We start from the raw sequence: 25,271 nt of genomic DNA, 5'->3' as shown, positions 1-25,271 counted from the left end.
GTTCTTTAATTCTTCTAGGTCTTTGTTAAACATTTCTTTTGTTTTCTCGATCTTTGCCTCCATTCTTTTTCCAAGGTCCGGAACCATCTTCATATCATTATTCTGAATTCTTTTTCTGGAAGGTTGCCTATCTCCACTTCATTTAGTTGTTTTTGTGGCATTTTATCTTGTTCCTTGATGTGGTACACCGTCCCCTGCCTTTTCATTTTGTCTGTCTTTCTGTGAGTGTGGTTTTCGTTCCATAGGCTGCAGGATTGTAGTTCTTCTTGTTTCTGTTGTCTTGCTTCCTTACTTTCTTGCCTCACAAAATATTCCAGGTACACTTTGTACTTTACCTTCCCCAAGTCCGGATCAACCATTTCTTCCAAGAACACTGGTTCCTTTTAGTGGGGACCTAAACTGGTTTAACTACCAGTTTAAAATTTTTTTTTAATTTATGAGATGGCAATATAACATAAATTGTAGAGTTATTTTGAGGATTAAATGAGAAAATCTGTGTAAAAGAGTGTACATAATTCTTGGCTCATAATATGTGCTCAATAAATTAATTTTCCCAGCTATTTCCAGTGAAGTGTAAATAATGGAATTATGGATGAGAATGACAGTTGATGAATTTACAAAATGTCAATTATAATGTTCTCTGAGAGAAAGCAATTGGTCAGTTGATTCAAAGATTAGATTACATTATCCTCCTTTCTGAGCTTTTCATTGTTTATTTCCATTCTCACTCAAGTTTCTCTCTTCAGAACTCATCCTTAGGATTTAGTTGAATTTAGTCTTGGGTTGTTGATGTTTCTTAATCTTCTCTTAAGTTAAATTTTAAGCAACTTAATATGGAAACCATATCTTATGTGTGTGTATGTTTTTTTGAGGTTTTATAATGTTATGTGACAGCTAGCGGTTAGTTCTCATCTACATTTTGTCTGTAGATTTTTGAGAGTAGTGACAGATACATATCTAACCAACATATAGAGTTTATTTGGTGAATCTTCATCCTCATTAAGTCTCCTGGACAATTGCACATGGATACAGTGTGGGACATTGCTTATTCCTTTGGCCCAGATAGCTTTACTAAGCCTGGTGTCATTGTGTACATCTGAAGTTCCCACCTCCTTCATGGCAAATTTCTGGATCCTTTTGAGTGCCCAAGGGGCAAGCTTCTTGAAGCCCACTCCCAGGATGCACTTGTGAGTGTTGATAGTGTTTTCTGTGGTAGCTACCTCGTTGATGGCAGGATGGTCCTTCTGCTTCTCGCCCCTCTTCTTTGCAAGAGCTGTTCTGCTGGGCCCAGGTTGGAAGTGCTTAGGTGTTTTTCATATTTCCTGCATGTCCTACAACAGTGGTGAGCACATATGCATATATTAGATACCAGTAAAAACCTAAGTAATGTATTTGTAGAAGTCACATAAGAAACATTTCCTAGCGAAAAAGGAATGTTATAATTGCTAAGATCTTAATCTAAGATTCTAATGAAAGGTAGACTTTAAGCATACAACACCTTCTTAAAGAATTTGGCATAAACTACATGGCCTAGACCTTTTTCAAATAAATACAAGTTGGAAAGCAGAAGGAGTTGTATGTTTCTGAGCTGCCTAGTGTTGTAATATTAACAGTTTCTGGTGTCATGGCAGGCTGTCTCCTCTTTAATCAAAGGAAAATGTACAGACTGACAATTCTTCCAACTATTCAAATGTCTCTTCAAAATAACGGTGGTAAGTAACAGGCATTTTGCATGTGCTGGTTATTTTGACCTGATGGATCTGCAAATTTCTTACTAGCATAGAAAAGAAAAACTGCTTCTTATTTTTAAGTACAGATCTTGTGTGCAGCAAATGAAGTCACATTTTTTATTTATTCATTTATTTTTTTGTGCTGTTAGAAAACCACTTTGCAGTGAGTGTGAAAGAGAATACTTATTAGGCTAATAACAGTAGAATCATAGAAATGAGGCCTGTAGACAAATCTCCCTCTAGAGAATAAAGTGTGGTTACAGAAGGTTAAGAATCTGTAAAGATCAATGGAGGCCAAGAGCTTAAAATAGAGATAAGCTGCCTGGAGAAAAAAAAGTGAAAAGAAAAAGAAAACTTCAGGAAAACACTGAGTGTTTAGGATAGCTATTTTGTCTTTGTTCCCTGTTGAAAATTCCTAAAATTTCGTTTAGAGACAGTTATACATTCCTCCAAATACATCATTTTTATTTTTCACAATGTCTAAACTCCTGTGGGTGTCTTTTTCACTTCAACAGGTGCAATCACACATACACACATACACATGGGCCTTTGACTTCTGTAGTGAAACACATTGTCAAGTCAAAAGTACAGCTAATTCAGTAAAATGTGTTAATATAAGTAGTAAAAAACGACACAGGTTGTAATGGGTAAAGCTGATTCTTAAGTATAATAAGATTCCTGTATCCAAATGCACAAGTTCTAACTGAACTTTGAAACATCCTCATATAATTTGGGAGATAATGCATTATGCTTTCTTTGACTGAAAGGCAGATACTTTGATGAGAGTTTTGTTACTTCCTCTCAGTTTTCAGTGGCTTATCAAACACTACATTTGCTCTTTTTTTAAAATTTTATTTAAGTACCTTTATGTTTATTTATTTACTTATTTTTGGCCACACGACTTGTGGGATCTTAGTTCCCCGACCAGGGATTGAACTCGGGCCCTCAGCACTGAAAGCCTGGAGTCCTAACCACTGGACCGCCAGGGAATTCCCGCTACATTTGCTCTTTATGAAGGCATCTCTTCAATATGAAACAGGAAGGCCATGGCATAAGACCAGGAAGTTTTATTTGCCTATGGACATCTCCATGTTTTGTCTTATCCTTCCTGTCCCCCAAATCCCAAAGGAATCCCAGAATTCATGTTCTGTGTTGTAGAAAAATACATGAAAATTACAAAAAGGCTATCCTTTCTGTCTTTCTAGGTCTCTAATGTTCGTAATATTATTGGCCCCAACCTGTAAGTCACAGCCCATTTTGAAAGTTGGTAAGGAATAGTAAAACATGGTATTTTTGCCTTAATTTACCCTTTTGCCCCATTTACCTATCATAGTTTCAGAGTTCCCTTCATATCCTTACCATATCCATGGTTAAACAATTCCAGTCTCTGACTTTTGATCTTTGGGAACTTGGATGAAGATTCGGACTTGCATGGCACACTGTGCTAGTCGGTTCAGGCTGCCATATCAAAGTATCACAGTCTGGGTGGCTTAAACAACAGAAATGGGTTTTCCCACAGTTCTGGAGGCTAGAAGTTGCAGATCAAGATACTGGTAGGGTTCATTTCCGCTGAGGCCTCTCTCCTTGGTCTGTAGATGGCTGTCTGTCTTCTCACTGAGTCTTCACTTGGTGTTCCTCAGTGCTTGTCTGTGTCCTAATTTCTTCTTATAAGTACACCAATCATATTAGCCGTATCATTTTACCTTAATCACCTCTTTCAAGGCTCTGCCTCCGAATCCTGTCACATTCTGAGGTCCTAACTGGGGGTTAAGACTTCAGCATATGAATTTCGGGAGGACACAGATCAGTCCATAACACACACCATTCACCAACCTGGTGCAAGAATCTTTAGTCCACTTTATCTGTAGGGGAAAAATCTCTGTTTCAAGTCATTTTTTTTCTGAATCACATTGATGTAAATATTTGTGGTTCAACATATGGTTGGCAAGCCAGAAGTGCCTCAGGGATTTAAAGAAGTGTTTTAGATACTCCAACACATTTGGTAGGTAATCCAATCCTATTGGACAGACAGCCTGAATTTCAAAACTACACCCACGTTAAATAAAGGCCAGATATGTTTTTTTTTAATTTATTTTTTTTACATCTTTATTGGAGTATAATTGCTTTACAATGGTGTGTTAGTTTCTGCTTTATAACAAAGTGAATCAGTTATACATATGTTCCCATATCTCCTCCCTCTTGCGTCTCCCTCCCTCCCACCCTCCCTATCCCACCCATCCAGGTGGTCACAAAGCACCGAGCTGATCTCCCTGTGCTATGCAGCTGCTTCCCACTAGCTATCTACCTTACGTTCGGTAGTGTATATATGTCCATGCCACTCTCTCACTTTGTCACAGCTTACCCTTCCCCCTCCCCATATCCTCAAGTCCATGCTCTAGTAGGTCTGTGTCTTTATTTCTGTCTTACCCCTAGGTTCTTCATGACATTTTTTTTTCTTAGATTCCATATATATGTGTTAGCATACGGTATTTATCTTTCTCTTTCTGACTTACTTCACTCTGTATGACAGATTCTAGGTCCATCCACCTCACTACAAATAACTCAATTTCGTTTCTTTTTATGACTGAGTAATATTCCATTGTATATATGTGCCACATCTTCTTTATCCATTCATCCGAAGATGGACACTTAGGTTGTTTCCATCTCTGGGCTATTGTAAATAGAGCTGCAATGAATATTTTGGTACATGACTCTTTTTGAATTATGGTTTTCTCAGGGTATATGCCCAGTAGTGGGATTGCTGGGTCATATGGTAGTTCTATTTGTAGTTTTTTAAGGAACCTCCATACTGTTCTCCATAGTGGTTGTATCAATTTACATTCCCACCAGCAGTGCAAGAGTGTACCCTTTTCTCCACACCTTCTCCAGCATTTATTGTTTCTAGATTTTTTGATGATGGCCACTCTGACTGGTGTGAGATGATATCTCATTGTAGTTTTGATTTGCATTTCTCTAATGATTAATGATGTTGAGCATTCTTTCATGTGTCTGTTGGCAATCTGTATTAGTTCTTTGGAGAAATGTCTATTTAGGTCTTCAGCACATTTTTGGATTGGGTTGTTTGATTTTTTGTTATTGAGCTGCATGAGCTGCTTGTAAATTTTGGAGATTAATCCTTTGTCAGTTGCTTCATTTGCAAATATGTTCTCCCATTCTGAGGGTTGTCTTTTGGTCTTGTTTATGGTTTCCTTTGCTGTGCAAAAGCTTTTCAGTTTCATTAGGTCCCATTTGTTTATTTTTGTTTTTATTTCCATTTCTCTAGGAGGTGGGTCAAAAAGGATCTTGCTGTGATCTATGTCATAGAGTGTTCCACCTATGTTTTCCTCTAAGAGTTTGATAGTTTCTGGCCTTACACTTAGGTCTTTAATCCATTTTGAGCTTATTTTTGTGTATGGTGTTAGGCAGTGATCTAATCTCATACTTTTACATGTACCTGTCCAGTTTTCCCAGCACCACTTATTGAAGAGGCTGTCCTTTCTCCACTGTACATTCCTGCCTCCTTTATCAAAGATAAGGTGACCATATGTGCGCGGGTTTATCTCTGGGCTTTTGATCCTGTTCCATTGATCTATATTTCTGTTTTTGTGCCAGTACCATACTCTCTTGATTACTGTAGCTTTGTAGTATAGTCTGAAGTCAGGGAGCCTGATTCCTCCAGCTCCATTTTTCGTTCCCAAGATTGTTTTGTCTATTCGGGGTCTTTTTGTTTCCATACAAATTGTGAAATTTTTTGTTCTAGTTCTGTGAAAAATGCCAGTGGTAGTTTGATAGGGATTGCATTGAATCTGTAGATTGCTTTAGGTAGTAGAGTCATTATCACAATGTTGATTCTTCCAATCCAAGAACATGGTATATCTCTCCATCTATTTGTATCATCTTTAATTTCTTTCATCAGTGTCTTATAATTTTCTGCATACAGGTCTTTTGTCTCCTTACATAGATTTATTCTTAGATATTTTATTCTTTTTGTTGCATTGGTAAATGGGAGTGTTTTCTTGATTTCACTTTCATATTTTTCATCATTAGTGTATAGGAATGTCAGAGATTTCTGTGCATTAATTTTTTATCCTGCTACTTTACCAAATATATTCATAGCTCTAGTAGTTTTCTGGTAGCATCTTTAGGATTCTCTACGTATAGTATCATGTCATCTGCAAACAGTGACAGCTTTACTTCTTGTTTTCTGATTTGGATTCCTTTTATTTCCTTTTCTTCTCTGATTGCTGTGGCTAAAGCTTCCAAAACTATGTTGAATAAGAGTGGTGAGAGTGGGCAACCTTGTCTTGTTCATGATCTTAGTGGAAATGCTTTCAGTTTTTCACCATTGAGGATGATGTTGTCTGTGGGTTTGTCACATATGGCCTTTATTATGTTGAGGAAAGTTCCCTCTGTGCCGACTTTCTTCAGGGTTTTTATCATAAATGGGTGTTGAATATTGTCGAAAGCTTTCTCTGCATCTATTGAGATGACCATATGGTTTTTCTCCTTCAATTTGTTAATATGGTGTATCATGTTGATTGATTTGCACATATTGAAGAATCCTTGCATTCCTGGAATAAACCCCACTTGATCATGTTGTATGATCCTTTTAATGTGCTGTTGGATTCTGCTTGCTAGTATTGTGTTGAGAATTTTTGCACCTATGTTCATCAGTGATGTTGGCCTGTAGTTTTGATTCTTTGTGACATTGTGTGGTTTTGTTATCAGGGTGATGGTGGCCTCATAGAATGAGTTTGGGAGTGTTCCTCCCTCTGCTATATTTTGGAAGAGTTTGAGAAGGATAGGTGTTAGCTCTTCTCTAAATGTTTGACAGAATTCACCTGTGAAGCCATCTGGTCCTGGGCTTTTGTTTGTGGGAAGGTTTTTAATCACAGTTTCAATTTCAGTGCTTGTGATTGGTCTGTTCATATTTCTTCCTGATTCATTCTTGGCACGTTGTGCATTTCCAAGAATTTGTCCATTTCTTCCAGGTTGTCCATTTTATTGGCATAGAGTTGCTTGTAGTAATCTCTCATGATCGTTTGTATTTCTGCAGTGTCAGTTGTTACTTCTCCTTTTTCATTTCTAATTCTATTGATTTGAGTCTTCTCCCTTTTTTTCTTGATGAGTCTGGCTAATGGTTTATCAATTTTGTTTATCTTCTCAAAGAACCAGCTTTTAGTTTTATTAATCTTTGCTATCATTTCCTTCATTTCTTTTTCATTTATTTCTGATCTGATCTTTATGATTTCTTTCCTTCTGCTAACTTTGGGGTTTTTTTGTTCTTCTTTCTCTAATTGCTTTACGTGCAAGGTTAGGTTGTTTATTCGAGATGTTTGCTGTTTCTTAAGGTATGATCGTATTGCTATAAACTTCCCTCTTAGAACTGCTTTTGCTGCATCCCATAGGTTTTGGGTCGTCGTGTCTCCATTGCCATTTCTTTCTAGGTATTTTTTAATTTCCTCTTTGATTTCTTCAGTGATCTCTTCGTTATTAAGTAGTGTATTGTTTAGCCTCCATGTGTTTGTATTTTTTACAGATCTTTTCCTGAAATTGATATCTAGTCTCATAGCGTTGTGGTTGGAATAGATACTTGATACAATTTCAATTTTCTTAAATTTACCCAGGCTTGATTTGTGACCCAAGATATGATCTATCCTGGGGAATGTTCCATGAGCACTTGAGAAAAATGTGTATTCTGTTGTTTTTGGATGGAATGTCCTATAAATATCAATTAAGTCCATCTTGTTCAATGTATCATTTAAAGTTTGTGTTTCTTTATTTATTTTCATTTTGTATGATCTGCCCTTTGGTCAAAGTGGGGTGTTAAAATCCCCTACTATGAATGTATTAGTGTCGATTTCCCCTTTTATGGCTGTTAGTATTTGCCTTATGTATTGAGGTGCTCCTGTGTTGGGTGCATAAATATTTACAATTGTTATATCTTCTTCTTGGATCGATCACTTGATCATTATGTAGTGTCCTTCTTTGTCTCTTCTAATAGTCTTTATTTTAAAGTCTATTTTGTCTGATATGAGAATTGCTACTCAAGCTTTCTTTTGGTTTCCATTTGCATGGAATATCTTTTTCCATCCCCTTACTTTCAGTCTGTATGTGTCTCTAGGTCTGAAGTGGGTCTCTTGTAGACAGCATATATATGGGTCTTATTTTTGTATCCATTCAGCCAGTCTGTGTCTTTTGGTGGGAGCATTTAATCCATTAACATTTTTTTGTTTTGTTTTTTTTGCAGTACGTGGGCCCCTCACTGCCACGGCCCCTCCCACCGCGGAGCACAGGCCCCGGACGTGTAGGCTCAGCGGCCATGGCTCACGGGCCCAGCCGCTCCGCGGCATGTGGGATCCTCCCAGACTGGGGCATGAACCTGCGTCCCGCGCATCGGCAGGCGGACCCTCAACCACTGCACCACCAGGGAAGCCCTAATCCATTTACATTTAAGGTAATTATTGATATGTATGTTCCTATTCCCATTTTCTTAATTGTTTTGGGCTTGTTATTGTAGGTCTTTTCCTTCTCTTGTGTTTCTTGCCTAGAGAAGTTCCTTTAGCATTTGTTGTAAAGCTGGTTTGGTGGTTCTGAACTCTCTGAGTTTTTGCTTGTTTGTAAAGGTTTGAATTTCTTCATCAAATCTGAATGAGATCCTTGCTGGGTAGAGTAATCTTGGTTGTAGGTTTTTCTCCTTCATAACTTTAAAAATATCCTGCCAGTCCCTTCTGGCTTGCAGAGTTTCTGCTGAAAGATCATCTGTTAACCTTATGGGGATTCCCTTGTGTGTTATTTGTTGTTTTTCCCTTGCTGCTTTTAATGTGTTTTCTTTGTATTTAATTTTTGACAGTTTGATTAGTATGTGTCTTGGTGTGTTTCTCCTTGGATTTATTCTGTATGGGACTCTCTGTGCTTCCTGGACTTGATTAACTATTTCCTTTCCCATATTAGGGAAGTTTTCAACTATAATCTCTTCAAATATTTTCTCAGTCCCTTTCTTTTTCTCTTCTTCTTCTGGAACCCCTATAATTCGAATGTTGGTGCATTTAGTGTTACCCCAGAGGTCTCTGAGACTGTCTTCAGTTCTTTTCATTCTTTTTTCTTTATTCTGCTCTGCAGTAGTTATTTCCACTATTTTATCTTCCAGGTCACTTATCCATTCTTGTGCCTCAGCTATTCTGCTATTGATCCCATCTAGAGTATTTTTAATTTCATTTATTGTGTTGTTCATCATTGCATGTTTCACCTTTAGTTCCTCTAGGTCCTTGTTAAATGTTTCTTGCATTTTCTCTATTTCCAAGATTTTGGATCATCTTTACTGTCATTATTCTGAATTCTTTTTCAGGTCGATTGCCTATTTCCTCTGCATTTGTTAGATCTGGTGGGTTTTTATCTTGCTCCTTCAACTGCTGTGTGCTTTTCTGTCTTCTCATTTTGCTTATCTTACTGTGTTTGGGGTCTCCTTTTTGCTGGCTGCAGGTTTGTAGTTCCCGTTGTTTTTGGTGTTTGTCCCCAGTGGCTAAGTTTGGTTCAGTGGGCTGTGTAGGCTTCCTGGTGGAGGGGACTAGTGCCTGTGTTCTGGTGGATGAGGCTGGATCTTGTCTTTCTGGTGGGCAGGTCCACGTCTGGTGGTGTGTTTTGGGGTGTCTTTGGCCTCATTATGATTTTAGGCAGCCTCTCTGCCAATGGGTGGACTTGTGTACCTGTTTTGCTAGTTGTTTGGCATAGTGTGTCCAGCACTGTAGCTTGTTGGTCGTTGAGTGAAGCTGGGTGTTGGTGTTGAGATGGAGATCTCTGGGAGATTTTTGCCATTTGATATTATGTGGAGCTGGGAGGTCTGTTGTGGACCAGTGTCCTGAAGTTGGCTCTCCCACCTCAGAGGCACAGCCCTGCCTCCTGGCTGCAGCAGCAAGTGCCTTTCATCCACACAGCTCTGAATAAAAGGGAGAAAAAGTAGAAAGAATGAAAGAAAGAAGATAAAATAAAATAAAGTTATTATAATAAAAAATAATTAAGAAAAAAAATTTTTTTAAGTTAAAAAAAAACAGAAAAAAACAAACAACCAAAAAAAAAATGGACGGATAGAACCCTAGGACAAATGGTGAAAGCAAAGGTATACAGACAAAATCTCACACAGAAGCAAACACATACACACTCACAAAAAGAGGAAAAGGGGAAAAAATAATAAATCTTGCTCTCAAAGTCCACCTCCTCAACTTGGGATGATTTGTTGTCTGTTCAGTTATTCCACAGATGCAGGGTACATCAAGTTGATTGTGGAGCTTTAATCCACTGTTTCTGAGGCTGCTGGAAGATATTTCCCTTTCTCTTTTTTGTTGGCACAGCTCCCGGGGCTCAGCTTTGGATTTGGCCCCGCCTCTGCGTGTAGGTCGCCAGAGGGCGTCTGTTCTTTGCTCAGAGAGGACGGGGTTAAAGGAGCAGCTGATTCGGGGGCTCTGGCTCACTCAGGCCGGGGGGAGGGAGGGGTGCGGATGCGGGGTGGGCCGCTGCGGCAGAGGCTGGCGGGCCGTTGCACCAGCCTGAGGCGCGCGTGCGTTTTCCCGGGGAAGTTGTCCCTGGATCCCAGGACCCTGGCAGTGGCGGGCTGCACAGGCTCCCCAGAAGGGAGGTGTGGATAGTGACCTGTGCTCGCACACAGGCTTCTTGGTGGCGGCAGCAGTAGCCTTAGCGTCTCGTGCCCGTCTCTGGGGTCCACGCTGTTAGCCGCGGCTCGCGCCCATCTCTGGAGCTCCTTTACGCAGCGCTCTTAATCCCCTCTCCTCGCGCACCAGGAAACAAAAGGAAGAAAAAGTCTCTTGCCTCTTCTGCAAGTCCAGACTTTTCCCCGGACTCCCTCCCAGTCAGCCGTGGTGCAGTAACCCCCTGCAGGCTGTGTTCATGCCGCCAACCTCAGTCCTTTCCCTGCTCTCTGACCTGAAGCCCGAGCCTCAGCTCCCAGCCCCCCCCCCGCCCCGGCGGGTGAACAGAGAAGCCTCTCAGGCTGGTGAGTGCCGGTCGGCACCGATCCTCTGTGCTAGAATCTCTCCGCTTTGCCCTCCGCACCCCTGTTGCTGTGCTCTTCTCCGGGGCACCGAAGCTTCCCCCTCCGCCACCCGCAGTCTCCGCCCACGAAGGGGCTTCCTAGTGTGTGGAAAGCTTTCCTCCTCCACAGCTCCCTCCCACTGGTGCAGGTCCCGTCCCTATTCTTTTGTCTCTGTTTATTCTTTTTTCTTTTGCCCTACCGACGTACGTGGGGAGTTTCTTGCCTTTTGGGAGGTTTGAGGTCTTCTGCCAGCGTTCAGTAGGTGTTCTGTAGCAGTTGTTCCACGTGTAGATGTATTTGTGGTGTATCTGTGGGGAGGAAGGTGATCTCCGCCTCTTCCTCTTCTGCCATCTTCCCCCTCTCTCCAGATATGTTTTTTTTTTTTTTCCCACTCTCCACCCTCCACCCTGTACCAACTGAAATGGAATTATTTGCGGAAAAAAATTATGAGTAGAAGAATCAAGGAGAAACTCCAGATTCTCTTCCTAAAACTCTTCCAGGCTTTCATCTAAAGCATTTTATATATATGTGTGTGTGTGTGTGTGTCTGTGTTTGTACATATATGTGTGTATATATATTTTTATATATATATTTTTTATTTTCCAAAGATCTATTATCACGGTGAGAATGGGATAACACATTTATCATATAACATCTCTTCTAAGTGCATTGCTACAAATATCTGAGATGTCACATTCCCTCCCCCTCCCTCCCTGCCTTTTCTCTCCTTCTTGCTCTCCCTATCCCCCCAACCTCCATTACCTTGACTCTATAATTCCCTAATTCACACCTATAAGGGGGCAGGGTCAGCCTTCAGTAAACTGATTGCTAATGCAATTCATTTACCAGTCATCCCTCTGCTATCACTCTGAGTCATCTGATGAAGACAGTGAAGTTAATGAGGACGCGAAAATGAAGAGAAGCAGGGAAGGATGATGATAAGGAAGAAAAGCACAGGACTGAGAAACGTGGGAAAAGAGGGCAGGCTGTGACCTCTGTCAGGGGCAACCTGGAACCCAGAAGCAAGGGGAGAAGTGAAAGCTTCTCCCTGTGACCCTCAGTGTATTAGGATGCAGCCAATCGCATCACCCAATTGGATTTTCTGACAAAAATCTCCGTTGAAGCAAAAATGTATTTTCAAGATAATATGTATATAGGAATGATTATATGGTTTTGGTATGTTATTTCCTTGCTATAAAGAATATTTATTTATAGAAATACCACAAGCCTCACACAGTTTCCACGGGTATGAGGGATCATTTACAAACAAAATATTAGAATCTACCAATGTAGAAAACATCAAGGTTGTAATGAGGAAGATGCTTTTTATTTTTTATTTATTTATTTTTAAAGCAGAATGAATAGTGCCAGCATGCTGTCACTTGGGAGAACTGTGTAGTTGTTTGCAGGTCATGGTGCTTAGTAAATTGGTCCAGTGCTATTAAGAAGGAATTATAGAAAGCATGTTTGTTTTTCTGCTTGATGGCCAGCAGTAATTTTAATAGATTCCTGAATTCTGTCTCCAGGCAAACTGGGAACATATGGAAATCATATTGAGTTGTTAATAATTTTGTTGCTGATGGGAGTGGTAAAGAGGATTTATTTTAATCATTTTAGGACTTATTAAAGGGACGTAGCTGGGAGCTGAGAGGATTAAGCACTCCAGGTGAGTTCACTGGCAGGCCCACATGAAAGTGGGATTTTTGTCTGTCAGGAAAAAACGTACCCACTGCGAGTGTCCCAATGGCATAGGTGTTCAAGGAGCCTGGGACCCCTGCAAGGTGAGAAATCAAAGCCTGGTGACTGATCAGTACTCTAAAACACCTCTCATCGTTCTGAATGTTTTCTCAGCAACGTAAAGCACACTATAGCAGTGAAGGTCCTGGGTGTGGCTCTGGCCGTTATTAATTCCATGGTCTTGGACAAACTACCTCACTTTTCTCTGCCTCAATGTCTTTATCTGCAGGAATGGCAATAACAATAGCAATTATGTACCTACAATAGCACTTTGAAGGTCAGATAAGATGATTATGTCTTACAGCACCAAGCATGATGCCGAGTGAATGCTCAATAAATTATAACTATTCTTATTAATATTTTTATTGTTATGCTTAAAATCTGTATCTGCTTCATTATACACGTTAGAAAGAGATACCCAAACTTAAGGAGTATTGAGAAGAGAATGGGCCTAGGCCTTCAATTTTGATGGTATATATTGCAAAGTAATAGGTCTGCAATTTGGAAAATAGAAATTTACAACATTTTCTGCATAGAAAAATGTGTGATGTTCTAATGCTCTCCAGTTGCTTGAACTATTTAGATATCAACTCAAGATACATTGTCATCCTTTGTTTTATTTTGCTTGTACCTTTGCTTGTACTCAAAAATATTGTCCCTATTCAAATAAAAGTTTGTGGTATTTTCCTTGGTTATTTTTAAAATGTAAGGTTTATATGATCAGATTGAGCCTTTTTCACTTTTATCCAGCCTGTTTCCTGAAATTAAATATCTGTAACCTTTCCACTGAATATGCAGGGTTCATGGGGTGTAATTATAAAGCAAGTTTATTTTTGTCTCCCGGTATCTCTTTAACGTTTTTCTATGGGGCTGGTTCTTTCGTTAGCCTTTGATAAAATTTAAGGGAAGTCCCATGATTTTTTTTTTATTATTTTATGTATTTATTTTTGGCTGCGTTGGGTCTTCATTGCTGCGTGCGGGCTTTCTCTAGTTGTGGTGAGCGGAGGCTACTCTTTGTTGTGGTGTGCGGGCTTCTCGTTGCGGAGCACAGGCTCTAGGCGCGCGGGCTTCAGCGGTTGCGGCTCACGGGCTGTAGAGCACAGGCTCAGTAGTTGTGGCACGCGGGCTCAGTAGTTGTGGCTCGTGGGCTCTAGAGCGCAGGCTCAGTAGTGGTGGCGCACGGGCTTAGTTGCTCCATGTCATGTGGGATCTTCCCGGACGAGGGCTCGAACCCGTGTCCCCTGCATTGGTAGGTGGATTCTTAACCACTGCGCCACCAGGGAAGCCCAAGTCCCGTGATTTTGGTGTCCACTTTTAGGTAATAAAACAACCTATCGTCGGTGATTGTCCTGTCAAAATATTACATTCCATTGGAAGGTAAAGCTTCTCTTTTCTTCTGCTTTGCTTGCTGCAGGCTGGTTGCCAGTGGGTGGGTGGGTGGGGACTCTGGTTGGTTTGTTCTTTCTTTTTCTCTTGCGTGTTAATCCCTCTTCCTCCAAAGAAATTTCAGACCCCGCTCTAGGTTTAGAGCTAGAAGAGGCAGAGGGTAAAGAGGACAAGAATATTCTTGCTTGCCTGCCATTGTTTGGTGATCTAGCATCCACACTCTGTAGATCTGGCAGGTGTTTGAGGCTGAGTCTTTTAGGGGCACCTTTCGGGGTCCATCAGAGACCCTGGGGCCCTTTGCCTCTCTTCCTCGCATCGCTGGGGGTCTCTCACTCTCACTTTTAGTTCGTTTGAGAGGGCAAATGCATCTCTGATCGCCCTTGGCTGGCTGGCTGGCTGGCTGGTTACTAACTCCTTCCTTAACATCTAGTCATCTGCTGGCACTTTGGACAAGACAGGAGATGCAGCTACACTAACCTGCTCATGTGTAGACTACATGTTTTCCCATGTTATTCTAGGAATGCACATGACCCCCAATGAAGTGACCTTTCTTTTATTGCTGTTTTAAAGCAGTGCACTAGCCAGGTGATGGACCCTGACATTACTTACGGAGGAGTCTGACTCTTTTCCGGTTGTTTCTGCACCTGTGAGACAAATAGGTGAAACTTTTCAGGTGGTGTCAGTATACTTCTTTGCCTAGGTTTGGGAAAAGCCGTCACAGCAAATCCATTTATTTTTCCAAAATTCCTCTATCTAACTACTTTTAATCTTCTCAGATCCTCAATTTGGGTGTGGGGTTAAGAGTAGAATAACAGGTTATTTTACTTTGACTCTTAACTCAGGGGTAACATTCTATTATTCTGGAAGAATGCCACTATTATGTGGGTGTATCACATGACAAGATGCTTTACTTTAAACTCTTTTATAACTGTGTACCAAGTCCCATTTTTTCCTTATTTTCTTTATATTATCTCATAGCGGTATATAAAAAATTGTGCTAAATAGTACATGACAGAAGTTTACTGTCTTAACCATTTTTAAATGTACAGTTCAGTAGTTAATTCACATTATTGTGCGTCTTGGACCACATTTTAAACATCTCATCGTATGTTGAAAACAATCCAGCCTTTTCTGTGATTGTTTCTTTAAAAAAGCATTTTGATTATAATATTGGTTGTTAGACATTAACTCAAGCTTCTTCCTGTAAAGGGAACTGGTATCAGGACAGACATGGCCAATAAGGAGACAGAATCTCATGAAAATTCAGTTCAGTAGCTGTAACAGTGCCAAGCCTCATGGAGATTGTTGTTGGAAGGAGAGGTAGGAGCAGAAACAACTCTTGAAAGAGCTTCATGAGCCTCCTCCATTCCATAGCTACCCTATTAATAAAACTCGAGTATTCCTAGTCTGCCAACTTCTTTTGGAACTGATGCTATCTGCTTACTGTTTTCCTCTTCTTTGTGTATCATTTCTTCACCCATCATAATTTTGCTTTTCTCATAGTTTCCGGTTCATAATAATTTCTATTTACTGCCTTATGGCTCTGACAAACTGTTCATAACTCCAGCTCATCTTCACACAGTGAAATTCCTCATTCTCTTGGTATTGGTATTTCCTAATTTAAATTTTCAAGAGAGGAAACTGGATTGTCTTTGTTTATCTTTTCATACCATGTGGGCACTGCCAGCCAAAGGATTGGTTATACTTGGGTCAAAGTGTGGCTACAAATGGCTGCCCTTTGAGCAGAGGCTGGGGGGAGGTCGTTCCTGAGAAGGCACCTGGGTATAGGAGGCAACATGATTAATTTTATGTACTTAATAAAAATATTTTGTGTGCATGCTTAAACAAGAGTAAGTATTTCTTTATTCATTTTTTCAGCGTTTGGCAGAAAGCAGGAACTCTTATAGGAGAAAGATGGTAACAAAGGCTCTGAGAACAAAGAATTGAAAAAGGGCTTCTGAGTTTCTGATTGTAGTGGATTTTTTTGAGGGAAGGACTGTTTTCCTGGTTTGGGTTCCCCCAGAAGCGGATCCTGAGATAAGAATGCTATTGCAAATAGTTCATTTGGAAGACGATAACATGAAACACTGGTAAGGGAAGAGAAGAAATGACAGAGGGCAAGGAGGGCAGCCAAAAAAAGTGCAGTATGTTAAGTGGTTACCACCGTGGCTTATTCCACTGGTTAATTCTGGGAAATGTACAGTGCATCTCAAAGTTATCTCAAATGGGTGCCCAGGAAGCTGGATATTTATCCATCAACTCCCTGTGGATCATTGGTTGAGGGCTACTCCTGGGCCACTAATATCTATGGCACATCTGGCCTGCCCTCTGTGTCGTTTATAGCTCCATGTCCAGTAAAAAGCCCTCAAGTCAGGAGGCACAGGGGTTTGCCGTCAGCAACCTTTAATGTGTGAGGGCGAGAGCAGAGAGGCTGTGGGCCGGGCACGGTTGGCACTTACCCCCAAACCCCCTCCCCATTTTCTCCTTTCTTGAATGAAACCTGATTTTATCCAGGTATTCGTCCCTTAGGGAAGGTTGACTTACCTAAAGCTCAAGGGTAAATTTAGATTAATCTTTTTTTTTTTTGCCTTTTAAGTTAGTTTTATTTCAATAAATTCTTTAATACATTTGTGTTGTACCATTCAACATTAATCTTCCAAGATCGATCACATTTGTTTTTCAGGAGGAATCAGTCTTAATCAAATAGAAAAACACACTGAGGCGCCCCTGTGTTCGTTGCTCATGACTCCTCCTCCCAATTTGTGAGCGGGCTCAAGCGGTCTTAGGCATTCAGGAGAGAAGCATTCTTATTTAAGCTTTTGGTGGTTCATTTTGCATATATATTTTTTTGATTGAAGTATAGTTGACTTACAATGGTGTGCCAATCTCTGCTGTATGGCAAAGTGACTCAGTTATACATGTATAGACATTCTTTTTTTAAAGTTTGGATTAATCTTAGCTATTTATGGATATCCCATTCCTTGTATCTGCTATTTGGCGTAGGTGTGGACACGCGGTGCAAGGTGGTATGAAATGAGAGATGAGGTCTGCTAGAGGGGCTCTGGGAAAGGTTTCTTCCTTCTTATAAAGAGACTCATAGGAAAAGGCAGCATTGTATTATACACTGGACCTCGGGACTTCCCTGGTGGTCCAGTGGTTAAGACTTCGCCTTCCAATGCAGGGGGTGCAGGTTCAATTCCTGGTCGGGGAGCTAAGATCCCACATGCCTCCTGGCCAAAGAACCAAAACGTAAACCAGAAACAATATTATAACAAATTCAATAAAGACTTTAAAAAAAATGGTCTGTACTGGACCTGTCACATATTCATGAGTCACTTGGAAATGTTAGACGCATCTTGGGACCATGAGCCCTGAATTAACCAACCCTAAAGATACCCTGCCTTGAAATTTCTCAATTTGAGAGATGACAGCTTTTCCTGATTATCTAAATCATTTTGAGTAAGGTTTATTTTTACCTGCAGTCAAAGACATCCTAATTGGTACAAGGATAAAGTGTAAGTACCAGATGACAAAGCTCATTTTTGAAGTTTACAGAAAGGTTTATAAAGAGATCATAGGATCATGTCAATATGTTGTAACAATTCTAGCTCCCTTTGTTCAACCTTTACACCCCTTTTATAGTACTGATAACATTCAGGGGGTTTTGCTCATGATGGATCATGAGTTCTAGAACAGCAGTGTATTCAGTCTCAACCTTTGATTGCATACGTACTTATTATACTGTGATTAAATGGGAAAAGTGCATAAAACACTTTTTCTACATACCGAGGTACAATGGTTGGCTTGAAGAAAATCACGGGTGCAATTGGTTGAGCTGCCAGCTGAACCAACAACTTTTTTCCCCTGTAGACTGTTCTTTCTTGAAAGAAAGACTGACAGAAAAAGTTATGGCTACCCAGGCTTGGGTATTTGACCATTTCTCATAAATGAATGAACTGAACATGTTACTTCAAGGAAAATGACAATATTTGTTGCCAATGATAAAATTTGAGCTTTCGAGTATGATTTTGATTTTCGGAAAACTTTTATCCACTAAGGTGATAGTTTCCCAACACTTAAAGACTCTTCAGATGAGTTTAGTGGTGATATTAACAAATGTAATTTTTAAATATTGTATAATAAAATGTGTCAGCATTTGGAAAATCTGCATAACTCAGTGACACAGTGTTTTTCAAATGAGTGATACATGATATTATAGAATCCTGTGTGGGTAGAATATCCATTCAAAGTGCAAGATAGACTAATGGATTTTAATGGAACGAAAAACAAGTTTAGTAGTACGGTTTTTGGTTTCACATTGCAACTAACTGCTAAGAAACTACCATTTGTTGAGTTTTGATATAGTGTTAAAGAATAATATCCACGGTTATATGAAAAGATTCTCAAAATAATCCTCTTTTTTCTAACCACATATCTGGGTGAGGCCGTATTTTCTTCATATATTTCAACTAAAATAGCATGTCACAACAGATTGAAGGCAGGAGCAGATATAAGAATCCAGCTGTCTTCTGTTAAACCAGGCAGTAAAGAGATTTGCAAAAATGTAAAACAATGCTGCTCTTCTCACTAATTTTTTTCCTCATAAAAAATATGTAATATTTGTTAACATGTAATGGACTTATTTTTAAATGAATTAATATTTTTAAAATGTCCGTTAATTTTGAATACAGCAAATATTAGTAAATGTAACCCACATAAACCAAAGCTCTTTGGAGGTCCTCAATTACATTTAAGAGTTTACAGGGTCCTGTAACAAAAAAAGTTTGAAACTATCTTTAGAGGGCATAGTGGAAAGGGTTCAGAGCATTGAGTATAAACCAAGAGATCTGGGTTGTTAACGGCCAGAAACAGAAGTAGAGGGTATATGGGATTAGTTAATGATCTTGAAATAAAGAATGATAGAGGGGTTAGGAAGGAGGAGGAGGGGTGGGAGAAATTTCTAGAAGCATGGAAGTTCTGCCCTCCCTCTTGACCCCTGTAGATGGAGGGATGGAGGTCAGTGGAAGGGAAGAATAGATCTGGGGCGATGTATTAATGCATCCTACGTTGTCATGGTTCTTGATGTTTATTAAACCAACAATAAACAGAAGTAAAACGTTTAACTTTAAAAGGGATTTCTTCATAAATGAGCACATTTAATGTTTTTAAATTTGGGGGATGCAGACTTGATGGATGGAATTTTTGCTCTTCAGGAGGTACATGACCTTTCCTAGGAAACCAGGGAACATATCGTCATATGTGAATGAATGAATCTCAGATTGTTGGAGAGAACCCTTCCCAGTGTGCTAAGTATTAGTGAATGTTCCAGGTGTGTTTCAGCTATCCAGACTGCACGTAAAAATTGAGTGATGGGGACTCTTAGAATGAATAACAGCATTTACTGAAACTGGAAATCTTGAGACTTCTGGATCCAGAATCCACAATGTCCAGCCTCAGCCTTGATGTTGCACCAGTTTGACTGTAGAATACATCATCCTTGCTCCTTAGCTGACAAGTCTTGCCTTTTTGACATTTAAGCTACAAAATGTAGGCTACTCCTTGGAAGAAATCTTGTAATTATTTGCCAGTAGAAAAAGAATGATGGGTTAAAGTAAATATATGCTGTCAAGCTGTCAATAATTATTTAATACCACTGTGTACAAGGAATGATCCATGTCAAAGTGCTCTAAATGAATTAGACAAAGAAAGTACATTTGCAAAGTTTCTGGGGTAGTCACATAAATACATACTTACAATATATAATATAATATAAACTTGAGATAGGGAGGTGGGCAAAACCACTACCAAAACCAAAGCCAAAACAAGAACAAAAGATATGTCTGCATCAAATTTGAACAATAATTTTTATTTTAAAACCAGTTGGGAAATGGAAGAAAGGCTATTACCTTACTGGGAAGGGAGGGAGGTTGCCAGAGACTCTCGCATTTATGGATGCCAGACCCTCTGTATCTTTCAAGAACTTTGGAAGTACTTTTTGCCTCACGTTTCATAGATGAAGAAACCAAGACTCAAGAAAGTTGAGGAAAATTTTCCCTAAGATTTAGAAGGTTGCACAATGGAGGTTCAAGCCCCAGCTGTTTTTGTCTTTGAAGGCCATTCTTTTTATGATTCCTTAGAAATTCCCAAGTCAGAGCCTATAGAGAACATACCCATTAACTGTAGGGAGAAGACCACGTTGCTGGAACTATTGTTTCTATTTTATATCATCTAGTTTATAAGAAAAAAGGTTCTGCTCTCAGTTTTTACTGTTCTTTGAAAAAGCTGGGGAGTAAGCAAGGAAGTATTTGTTAAGAAAACAAAGAAACACAGCTTTGGAGGATGTTAGGGGAAGACCCTCTAAATCAGCAATATGGCGGCTGTCTGTGCCCTTGTCCATTGAGACAGCACTTTTATCAAGATATCCTGTTGGGTAAGAAGACCTCATTTTTGCTGCCTCAAAATAGATGCGATGATATAAATCCTCTGTGCTTTGCATTTCTAACTGTTAAGCAAGCAGACACCGCCAGTCTCAAAACAGACATCCGCAGGATACATAGCACTATAGTGTGGGCTTCAGAGGAAAGATTCCTTTTCAAGGACTTTGAGCTCTATGGAAGGAGACACATTCACATAAACCTAACTTTTCATGGTTAGTTTAATAGTTGCCATGATTATTACTCTTTAAAGTATTCTGAGAGTAGGTACCAATTCTTAACTACCTACCTAATTCGCTGTTATTTCAGCAGCCTTGTCCAGTGTTCTCAAAATGGCCCACTCCACTTTGAACTTATTTACTATTCTGTTCTTTTTTGTCCTTGTAAAGTTCTCACAGTGCCCTTAAGTAGGTTTTGCCCTGGGCGCTGCTTACCATAAGTTAGATAACCTCTTTATGTCTTAGTTCTCTTTTCTGAAAGCTAGAAATAAAAATATGATCTATCACTGTCAGAAGTAAATAAGGCGATAGTTGTAAAACCTTTAGTCCAATGCCTGACTCATTAAATGCCAGCTATTATTCTTGTTATTATTAATACTCAATCATGTTATAAAACAATCCCAGTTTTAAGCTATCTAAAGTTTTATTTTGCTCAAGTGTTTATTCTTTTTTAAAGAAAAATTTATACCATACTTCCAAAAAGAACTTGAAAAGGTTTACCATTAAAGGCATATTAAAAGTAAGGCTTAATAATGGGAGTAAAAATAAAAAGTCTGGCAAAGTCAACTGCCTCAGAAACATAATCAAGGCCACAGCTGACTCTCCCCATAGGTATTGGAATCACTCTTTCATCAGAAGAGTGCTGGGACTGACTGTTGGGGGATTTGACAATGCTCCCAAACACTCCCTTTTGCTCTGCTCCATCCTTTCCTCTGTTCTAATTTCCACACTGCTGTCTTCTCCCTTGGCTCTTATCACTCCCATTCAGTCTAAACCTTCCCACTTGGCCCTCCGAACACCATTTCATGGCGTCCTCAGTCTCCTTCAAGAGGAAGAACGTTTCTTCTTGTTAGGAAAGGCATTCTCCCACGTGGGGTCTTTTGGCCCCAACTCGGCCGCATAAGAATGGGCCTTGTGGGGGATGGCACTTTCCTTACCAGGAGATAAAGCATCCTCACAGTTTGTGATGGGCTTATCACCTTGTGGGGGCGTATCTTCCTCTCTTTCAGACTCAGGTGTGCTCCTTTGTTGGTTTTAAGCGGCTGCATAGTGTGGTCCCTGGCCATCCCCACTACTGTATCTTTCTTCTTCGGCACAAGAAGGGTGCTTGCAAATCAGGAGGGATGTGCTGGCCGTGGGAGACTGACACCCACTACTGAAGCTGACCTTGCTGTCTCTTCTCTATGTGAATAAGACATGGTTGCATCCAGTGCTGGACTGGACTGTTTGCCTTGACAACTCCAATATCAAGATGCAGTGGGCAGAAGTATTGGGATCTCTGTTCCCCATAACAGGCAACTGATGGCACTTGCTTGACACATCTATCTTGCCGTCCAGAGCTACTGCTTTTCCTGCAACTCTCCCTGGTGGATGCATCTTCTCAAACTACCTACTCACTCAGCGTTGGGTGTTGAGATTGGCTTCCTAAGTGGAGATTCTGATCTTCATTGCTGGGCTTTTGCATTCTTCTGTGCCTTTTCCTCTGGAGCTCATGTCATCTAGGTCCTCACCTGATGCTTTTCTTGTTGCTGTCCTTGGACTCATTGTCCATGGCATCATCCCTTGACAGTTTCACACCTGGCTCACACATTATTTTCTACCTTGTCATCATTGTATGAACAAGGAAGAGCTACACAAGTAGATCTCTTCCTATCTTGACCTGTACTTCACTGAACTTCATTTCCATCCCATTCAGCTACCTACTCTCATGAAAATAACCTGTCCCCACTTACAATTGTTTCTCCTCTGAAATCTTAAAAATTTGCATATCTCAACTTTTCACTACACCCTATATAGTTCTTCCAGTTCTCTGCTTTCATTTTCCCGCCTCCCCTTTTCTTTGCTCTCATTGAGACCTTTGGTTCCAAAACTCCTTCTAGTCCTCTTGTGACTGAGCTCCTTATCCATAAACCATCACTTCCTCCACTCTTGCCGGTGTTCTTGATCATCTTGCACCATTGCTCCATTGTATTCACCAAGGTAAAACAAACTAGTTAAGCAAAAGCCCAACAATCTTCTCTGTATGTCATTGGAACTTTAAATCTGGGCCTCCGTGTACCCGAAGAGGTACTTTCATTCCCTTAGCTTGGTGCTGCTACAGATTCATGATTTCCGTCCTTAGGCTGTCCGCATTCACTCTTTCCCATTCATTTCAGCATCTGTGTACATCTCCACTCTGCTCAAACTTACTGCTCCACCATCTCTTCACTCACTTTGCATACAATTCTGCCTACTGCTGTGCATCTCACAAGAGAAAATAGAAACCAACTTCTTCAGCTTCTGCAACCACACCTAGTTGGATGAAAACTTTTGGCCTGTCTGAGTGGAAGGTACACCTTCTTGTGGCTAAAACTATGCTTTTCACCCATACTCCGGATGCCAGTAACTCCTGACTTCTTAGGCATTACATTTTCTAATATTTCTCTGCTCTCCTATGCTCCATCTTATAAACTCAACAAAACCGCCAAACCCTTTCTTGACAATTCGTTCCCTTTCAGTCACTGTATTCTTTCCTTCCTTTCATAGCCAGACTTCATGATGGTGTTATTTACATTTAATCGCTTCACTTCCTTATATCCCATTAACTCTTCAAGCCACTGAGACATGTAAAGTTATTCCTAGAGTTGGTTCTGAGCTTCCATGCAATGAAGACAAGACAGTAGAAACAGGGACACTGTTTTCAATGACTGTTACAAGGACATTTTTGTTCTACAAGAGAGAAAAAAGGTCCTGTACCTACATTTAAAAGGAAGTGATTGAAACATTAAAATGAGACAGTGATCAATGTTATAGGCATTACTTTATGGAATATGAAGAAATATTCTGCATTTATATCCACTGTTTCAACTAGCAACTGGAGAACACTGGGTATAAGATTCAGCGCTCCGGTGAGAGCCCTCAAAACAGCCACTGTGTGCTTTTGAGAGCAAAGCTGTGCATAGCTACCGTTATCAGATCTGCAGGTGGGAAATCTTAATTTTGAAAACTGAAAAGTTTACTAAGTATGTAAAATCTCCCCCAACCTTGGTTGAAGAATCAGAGTACCAGTAGAAGGGAAACAAACTTCCTCAACAAAACAAGAAGTTTTGAATTTGTAAAAGTTCACAAAAACATGGAAAGGATAATGGAGAAAAATCAAGGACAGGGATTATCAGTTGCCTGCAGCTTAAATCCTGGTAACAGTTATTCATTTGTGTGTTTGTGTGTGTGTGTGTGTGTGTGTGTGTGTGTGAATAAAAATAAGAGTTTAATAAGGATCTTCAATATTTATTTTTTCAAAAATAATGAATAGTACATGATTCATTATTTAAAAGCTTGCACGTTGAAATTTGTAGGTGGAAGTGGCCAAATGTTTAGGAGGGAAGGTTGACTAGGGCTAGCCATGACCTTGCTCAGGAATATTTTTTGGGTAAATGTACAGAAAAATGGAGACAGGCACCAGGATGCCAGTCGATTAAGATCCCATGAGAAATAACTGTCAGAGCCCTGAAATATGCAATGTCTGCATCCGCACCTGTAGTCAGTTCAGTGAATGATCCCAAGTTTCCTTTGCTGAGTAGGAAATAAAGCCAAAGATGATGTCATGGAAAGTCTCTCAACTAAAATAGAGGAACAAATCTTCCTACTTGAGGAGTCGCTTTACTACTGGGGTCAGGATATTGGCAAACACTCGCTTTGACAGAGCTGTGTACACATTGTTGATATTTCATATCTATCCATTACCTTTATTTATGCTTCATTGTGATGTCCTGTAAATAGCCACTTTCTCTTGTGTCTCTCCGCACTGGTACTATAGTCTGCATTGTAGTTTTGGCACGCTGACATATTCCTGGTTTGCCTGGGGCAGTGAGTCTCAGTGCTGGCTGCACATTAGAATCACCTGGGGAGCTTTTAAATACATCAACTTAATCAATTAAATCAAAAGCCCTGGGATTGGGGCTCAGGCATTGGCAAGTTTCAAAAACTCCCCAGGTGATTCTAATGTGTAGCCAGGGTTGGAAACACTGGGCTAGTGCATTGGAGAAGGCTGCTTATTTAACCTTTTTAATCTGTTTTTTTCCCCCCAGGGTTGACTAAACCTCTCCGTAGCACCTTTCTGTGTTTATCTTCAGAAGGCAGTCTATTTCTGCATTTCCAACTTCTTGGGATGTCTCTTTGTAGCCTCAAAGAAGTCAATAATAGACAAATGCTATACTTTAAAATGATTTGATTTTGCCAAGTTAGGGCTTTACATAATTCTCAACTTAAAAAAAATACTGATGAAAAAGAAAAATACTGATGCCTGTGCCCTAGCCCTAGCAATTATGATATAATTAGTATGCCTTATAGCCTGGATTTCAGGACTCTCGAAGGCTTTCCTGGAGATTCTGATATGCAGCAAAGATTGAGAACCACAATTTGGCCTTGCTTACCAAACACATGCCTGTTTGGTCAGTTTTAATAGTTTTACATCATATTAAAGTTTTTAAGCGTTCTGAGCCCATATGCCACAACTACTGAGCCCATGTGCTGCAAGTACTGAAGCCTGTACGCCTAGAGCTCATGCTCCACAACAAGAGAAGCCACTGCAATAAAGAAGCCCACAACTAGAGAAAGCCCGCATGCAGCAATGAAGACCGAACGCAACCAAAAATAAATAAGTTCATTAAAAAAAAAAAAGAATTAAAGGACTAAACTCTGAAAATTGAATAGGGGATGGAACTCTACAGTTCATTATTTT

At 40.0% G+C, this 25,271-nt stretch overlaps 1 pseudogene; it reads right to left on the bottom strand.

The window, feature by feature from the left end:
- Positions 1–827: 827 nt before the first annotated feature.
- On the bottom strand, positions 828–22,103 carry LOC111167540 (large ribosomal subunit protein eL31 pseudogene; annotated as a pseudogene).
- Positions 22,104–25,271: the final 3,168 nt, after the last annotated feature.

This window comes from Delphinapterus leucas, chromosome X (genome assembly GCF_059928025.1).
Source record: "Delphinapterus leucas isolate spDelLeu-1000000601 "Yukka" chromosome X, BTC_Dleu_Yukka2, whole genome shotgun sequence".
In the NCBI taxonomy this organism is placed as follows: domain Eukaryota; kingdom Metazoa; phylum Chordata; class Mammalia; order Artiodactyla; family Monodontidae; genus Delphinapterus; species Delphinapterus leucas.
The sequence above is the reverse complement of the archived record's forward strand: the minus strand, read 5'-3'. Positions and strand labels throughout refer to the sequence as shown.